This window comes from Osmerus eperlanus, chromosome 10, assembly GCF_963692335.1.
Source record: "Osmerus eperlanus chromosome 10, fOsmEpe2.1, whole genome shotgun sequence".
NCBI classification, from domain to species: Eukaryota; Metazoa; Chordata; class Actinopteri; order Osmeriformes; family Osmeridae; genus Osmerus; species Osmerus eperlanus.
The window spans coordinates 1606145-1613298 of NC_085027.1; positions in this window are offsets into that span (position 1 = coordinate 1606145).

The following is a 7154-nucleotide window of genomic DNA, read 5'->3' on the forward strand; positions in this document are numbered from 1 at the left end:
CTTCCAAACATGACCAAGACAGAACATTGCAAAAGAAGCATTTCTGAGAAAAAGATAAAACATTACTGAGAAAACATGACTAGAGCGAGGCATCACCTTTGTAGAATACGGCCTTTCTCCTCTCCCCCCTCCTCTCCTCCCTCCCACCACAGGGTGGAGAGAGCGGGGGTGGAGGGAGGGAGGGGTGGAGAGAGGCCTTTGGCGGCGACCAGAGAGCGAGCACTGTGATCTAATAATCGCTGTATTGGCTTCGGATGTAAAGAGCGTCTCTTTTCAGGTTTGAGAGCGAGGGTGGTGAGGATGAATGGGTCCCAGACCACAGCGCCTGGACGTAAAGTGATTTGAGAGTCCGGACGGGTGCGGGATGGTATTAAGCTGCACTCTGGGGCCAGCGGGCGCATTGTGAGGGAGGCTCCACAATAGAGCCCTGTCAGAGACTGCTGTGACCAGGGCTCTTCTGGGGCACCTGGAGGAGGAGTGTCCTCAGGCAGGAGTGGAATGTAAGGAAACACACACACACACGCATGGAAGCACACAGTGTGCGTGTGTGTGACGAGTGGGGGGGGTCTCCTGCCTGCTGTGTGTAGCTCTGTCCTCAGGGTGTGTGTGTGTGTCACTCTCTGTGTATCTCTGTGTGTGTCTCTCTCTGTGTGTGTCTCTCTGTGTGTGTCTATGTGTGTCTCTGTGTGTGTCTCTCTCTGTGTGTCTCTCTGTGTGTGTGTCTATGTGTGTCTCTGTGTGTCTCTGTGTGTGTGTCTCTCTGTGTGTGTCTCTCTGTGTGTGTGTGTGTGTCTCTCTGTGTGTGTGTCTCTCTGTGTGTGTGTCTCTGTGGGTGTCTCTGTGGGTGTCTCAGTGTGTGTGTGTGTGTGTGTGTGTGTGTGTGCATGTGCGTGGCAGGGGTGACCACTGTCTCTCTCTCTGGTTTAATCATATTCAGCACAGTGCGTATTAAACACCCTCAACGATTTAATATGAACAGGAGAACATTCACTAAGCTAATTTCAACACCAGTTAGATGTTGCAATTAATTCATTATTTTACTGGATTTTAATCACATCTTCTGTCTCTGTAGGTCAAATCTGTATCGCTGATGACTCTCTCTGTCACTCTCTCTCTCTGTCTCTCTCTCTGTCTCCCTCTCTCTCTCTCTCACCCTGTTTGATACTGACACAGGATGTTGAACACAGGAAGTTCCTGGTTTGAAGATGGTCAACTAGTCTTTTGTACTTGGCTTTTAAGTTGATTTGTCTACAGGCTGAATCTGTTTAAACCTTTAATCCTTATATGTATGCGTTGTCTGTTGCTCTCTGTTCCTCTGTCTGTCTGTTCCTCTGTCTGTCTGTTGGTCTGTCTTTCCTACCCTCCCTCCGTCCATCTAGCATGCATTTATCCATCCCTCCATCCCTCCACACCTCCATCCCTCCACCCCTCCATCCCTCCACACCTCCATCCACTTCCACCCCCCTCTACCCCCTTCTACTGTACAGGCGCTAGTCTCCATCATGTGCGTCTTTATGAGTGAGGAGATATGCTGTTTTATTTACAAGCCTGTGAAGCGGCAGCCATTCCTCTCAGGCTGGACACAGCTCTGGTGTCAGACTGCACTCTCAGCTCCAGGGAGAAAATACACCCCTCGTTTACGATCCAGCGCTGAGCTCATGCCCAGCATCCCTCTGCACTTAGTCCTAGCCCCCCCCTTCATTAGCCAATGGCACCTTTAGCTTATGGCCAGAGCTGCCGCAATGTCTATAGCATAATGAAATTTATGAAGAAGAGCCACTTGGTATGCTAGCTATGCGGCTGCAGCTCTCTGCGCTCAGAGAAACCCACACGCTCGCTTTTATAGATTGCATAATGGCTTGCATGAAAATGGTTTCACACTAACATAAATCAAATGTCAAAATACAACCAGAGCAAGACAATTCCCATGGCGTGCGCGCATTCTCTCTCTCTCTCTCTCTCTCTCTCTCTCTCTCTCTCTCTCTCTCTCTCTCTCTCTCTCTCTCTCTCTGTCCTGCACACACTCACAAACACTCTCTCTCTCGCACACACTCACACAAACACTCTCTCTCTGTCTCTCTCGCACACACTCACACAAACACTCTCTGTCTCTCTCTCTCGCACACACTCACAATCTCTCTCTCTCTTTCTCTCTCTCTCGCACACACTCACACAAACATGCACATGCTCACACCCAGGCAACGGCACAGACATAGACACAGACAAAATGCGTGCATGCACTCACACACACACACACACACACAGACTTACGCGCACACACACACTTAAGCACACATGCACACATTCAAAGGAGCCAGCCATCCTAAGAGCTGCTTATGCAGATCCATGTAGTGCTTAATAGCATACATAATAATTTATTAAGAAATGTTAAATATTCATCAATATTCAATTAATCATTTATAGCAGATCTTTAAATTAAAGGATGTCCTTGAAGTTTTAGATGTGAGGAGAGTCTTCGGCAAAGAGGCAATCCCCTACGGACATTTTACATCTCTGAAGTACAACACTCGATCTGCTATTGTTTAATGACTCTTCCACTTTGATACGAGCATGACTTAGAGAGAGAGAGTGAAAGGGAGAGAGAGAGGGAGAGAGAGAGGGGGAGAGAAAGGGGGAGAGAGAGGACAGAGAGAGAGAGAGAGAGAGAGAGGGAAAGGGAGAGAGAGAGGGAGAGAGAAGAGAGAGGGGGAGGGAGAGAGAGAGAGGAGAGACAGAGGGAGAGAGAGGGTGAGAGACACGAGTGCAGAAGGCGTGTCGTCACAGTAAAAACACTATCATTGCTGTGTGTTAAGGGCTGTGATAATTCCCACAAACACACAGCCCTTAACAGAGGAGAGGAAGATTACAACACAGAAAGCTCCAGTGAGCCTGGCTGTGCTGCGGCTGTGCTGTCAGAGAATAAGCAAAGGAAAAGGTCACACACACTCCACCCCCTCTAACCCCACCCTCCCTCTCTCTCCACCCCTCTAACCCCACCCTCCCTCTCTCGCCTCCCCTCTCACCCCTCCCTCTCTCTCCACCTCCTCTCACCCCACCCACCCTCTCTCTCCTCCCCTCTAACCCCACCCTCCCTCTCTCGCCTCCCCTCTCACCCCTCCCTCTCTCTCCACCCCCCTCACCCCACCCACCCTCTCTCTCCTCCCCTCTAACCCCACCCACCCTCCCTCTCTCGCCTCCCCTCTCACCCCTCCCTCTCTCTACACCCCCTCTCACCCCACCCACCCTCTCTCTCCTCCCCTCTAACCCCACCCTCCCTCTCTCCTCCCCTCTCACCCCACCCTCCCTCTCTCCACCCCCTCTCACCCCATCCTCCCTCTCTCTCCTCCCCTCTCACCCTCCCTCCCTCTCTCTCCACCCCCCTCTCACCCTCCCTCCCTTCCTCTCTCTCCTCCCCTCTCACCCCACCCTCCCTCTCTCGCCTCCCCTCTCACCCCATCCCTCTCTCTCCTTTCCCCCTCTCACCCCATCTCTCTCTCTCCTCCCCTCTCACCCCACCCTCCCTCTCCTCCCCTCTCACCCCTCTCTCTCTTTCCCCCCTCTCACCCCGCCTCTCTCACCCCATCTCTCTCTCTTCTCCCCTCCTCACCCCACCTCTCCCTCTCTGTTGCTCTCTCTCCTCTCTCTCTCTCCTCCCCGTCTCACCCCACCTCTCTCTCTCTCCTTCCCCCCTCACCTCACCCCACCTCTCTCTCTCTGTCTCTCTCTCTCTCTTTCTCAAGGTCAGCGCTCTCGCGTGTCTCCAGTAGACAGAGGTGCTGGAGAGTGCAGGGTCATACCTCCAGCTCTCTGGACGTGGCTCCTTATCAAAACCCAGCCTCCAGGCATACAGAGTCTGACACCATATTAAGACATCATAGAGGAGGGGAGGATGGAACAGGGGAGGGAGAGAGGAGAGGAGAAGGACGAGGCGTCGTGCCAGGGCTTGCCGGCTGGTGAGGCTGTGTGCCGCCACCCTGTTACACAGCAGCCCAGCGTGGCCCACACCTGTGCCCACCCGTCACCACAACCTCCCAGGGCTGGGGGGTCACCCGGGCCCCGTCCCCACACCCCCCTCACCCCCTCACCCTGGCACAGGCACACCTGGACCCCCCGTGCACACACAGCAAGAAGCAGGCAGGCAGATGGGGGCTCCTTCAGCACGTGAGGTGCTGAACGTACAGGAAGACACACACACACACACACACCAGAGATCTCACTTGGTTCATTGGTAGTCGTCGCACCAAATAACACGTAAATAGTAGAATTAATATTCGTTATTGATATTCTTGATTCCTGCATCTTCGGTGTCGGGCCTGTGGTTCGCAATTAAGAAATCCCCAGAACACACGGAGATTTGAGTCTGAATCAAGTAAAAAAAAAAAAAGACCACCGCAGGGTTAGGAACTAGGGCTTCTTAAAAGGTTATGGCTCCATAACAGCAAATGATTAGGAGCTAATTCATTGTGTGTCCTTCTCTCATCGCTCGCTAAGCCTGCTCATTACCGAGCTCACTTCCTCCTCCCGAGCTCACTTCCTCCTCCCTGACTGGTTACGGCGAGGCATATCCACACGAGGAGACGTCCTGGTTTTCCGGCGCTCGGCATGAGGCTTCATCATCATGGCTGAGACGGGACTGGGACACAGGCTAGCTAAACCCAGGGCCTAAAGGATTGAAAAGTATTTTCTTTTCGGTGTGTGGGATGCATTAGATACTTGTGAGGATTTTCATTTAGATGTGATTTAGCTGTTGCTGTGGGCCAGTACCAGACACGTTTCAGATAAGGGGCTTAAGCCAGATTTGTTTCTAAGATAAAAAGCCCTTTCTTTCGTCAAAGTTTTAAATCGTTGTATTTAGTTGGAGACGCGAGGTGTTTCCCCCGTTGGCAGGTTTGATTGGTATTCTAACTGAACGCTGAGGTAAAGGTTAGAGTTCGGGTTATCACTGTCCCTAACCTTAACCCTAATCCAAAGATCACACAGTGCCCAAATGTCAGGTAAAAACATGTCCATCCTACAACGGAAAATACAAAAACAAGGAAATGTCAAATTCCCCTTTCACTCACACACTCACCCTCTTCAGTTCTACAACATACATTCTCTCACATTGATCATATTTACTAATTTCTTTCTCGTGTTACGGACGGTGATCAGGGGCAGAGGGGAGCGTCACCCTAACAGCACTGGAAACGCATAAATCAGACTGTATTCCCTGGAAACAGGCGGGCAGCATGGACGACACAGCCAGGCCTGAAATAGCAGCTCCCACGGCTACTGCAGACCGAAGGTTTTTTTTCAATCACAGACGATCCTGAACGGAGAGGAGAAAAAAGAACTAATTCATTCATCCTGCTCAAGTAAAGCAGAGTAACAAGCATGTCCTCCCAGGTAGCCCCCTCTGTGTCCTCGTCTTTGATTCGTCATGTTACTTCATCTCCTCTCTCTGTTCTCTGCATCCCTCTGCGTCCAGGTCTGCTGTTCGTCTTTTTATAACTCTTGTTCACCTATTGAATATCTGCGCCGGTGCGCGGCTCTGGAGCTGGTCTCTGTGAGAAGGTAAAGGGATACGATAAGTAAGCGTCCAGGGCAGCGTAGGAAGGGCACGGATATCCATCAGCAGAGGCCTCGTGATGGATCACGCCGGCGTCCCGGATGAAAAGACACGCAACGCAAAAACACACTGAGGCCAGAACTGGGAGAAATATACATTACATCCATTTAATCATCGGAGCGCACTAGCCAGGCGGGCGGAAGAGAGGGGGGGGGAGGGGGATTCGTGCTTTCTTTCTCTTTCCGTCTCTCTTTCTCACTTCCTCGCTCTCTCACTCTCTCTCTCCCCTGCTGTCTTCAAAAGGCCTTTCCCCAGATTGATGATGAAGTCGAGAGCTCGCACGGAGAGCTGCAAAACACCTGCCATGGATGCTGCTAGCTTTCTCACGGCGCCGTGGACGCTGCAGTGAGACGGAGAGGAAGGGAGCGCTCCTGTCTGGTGGTGAAACAGACGAACGCTGCAGTGAGACGGAGAGGAAGGGAGCGCTCCTGTCTGGTGGTGAAACAGACGAACGCCGTGCTGAACGCCGTGCTGAACGGTGACACGACAGGAACAAGAAGAGCTCCATGAAAGAGCGTGAGAAGACCACGTCGTCTCTGAGGAAGAAACGTCTCGTCTAGTTGATGAAACGGTCAACCTGCTTTAACACGCTCACACGCATATACACACACACACACAGACAAAAACACACAGACAACCACCACACATGATCACACACACTCGAGGACACACAAACACTGTTCTCCTCCGTGTGCCGGGAAACTACAGCGAGGTGTGAGCGCTGGTTTGTTGACGGGCTGAGCGATGCACCGGGTAGGTCAGAGGTCATCAGGGATTTGAGGTGAAAGGTCAAAGAGGTCGAGAGACATCAGAGTTTCCTCATCCACAGAACTGAGTACCTCATCTACCGTCTGAGACAGGAAGCAGGAAGCAGGTCACCAGGAAGGAATACAAAACCAGAAAGATAAACGTAATCAGGCCCTCCCCTCCCCTCCCCTGGCGTGATGGTAGGGGACTGGCCTCGCTATCGGAGGGGGTCAGATGGCTGAGCGGTTAGGGAATCGGGCTAGTAATCTGAAGGTTGCCAGTACGATTCCCGGCCTTGCAAAATTACGTTTTGTGCTTGGGCAAGGCACTTCACCCTACTTGCCTCGGGGGGAATGTCCCTGTACTTACTGTAAGTCGCTCTGGATAAGAGCGTCTGCTAAATGACTGAATGTAATGTAAATGTATCGATAGTGGTTTGTACTCGGTGCACCCCCTGGTCACAGTCCTGTGTCCTCATCTTAACAAACACATCTTCCTCTCGTCCCGGCTTTGAAGCGTCGTAGCGCCGCGCGTCAAGGCCGACACCAAAGAAAGCACTCGCTTCACGGCAGCCCTCCAGAGAACGCAACACTCCCGTCAACAGGATGAGCGCCGTGTTTAACCCTTGTGCTGCCTTCGGGTCACATGACCCAAAGGTTCATAACGAACCATTGTTGTGTTTACCCAATTTTACCCAATACAAAAACAAATAAAAATAATTTTCTTTTAACCTTTGCAATGTGGGGGGTCTGAGACAGCCCAACGGTTAAAAGAAAATGCTTCACTTTGTTTTTGTATG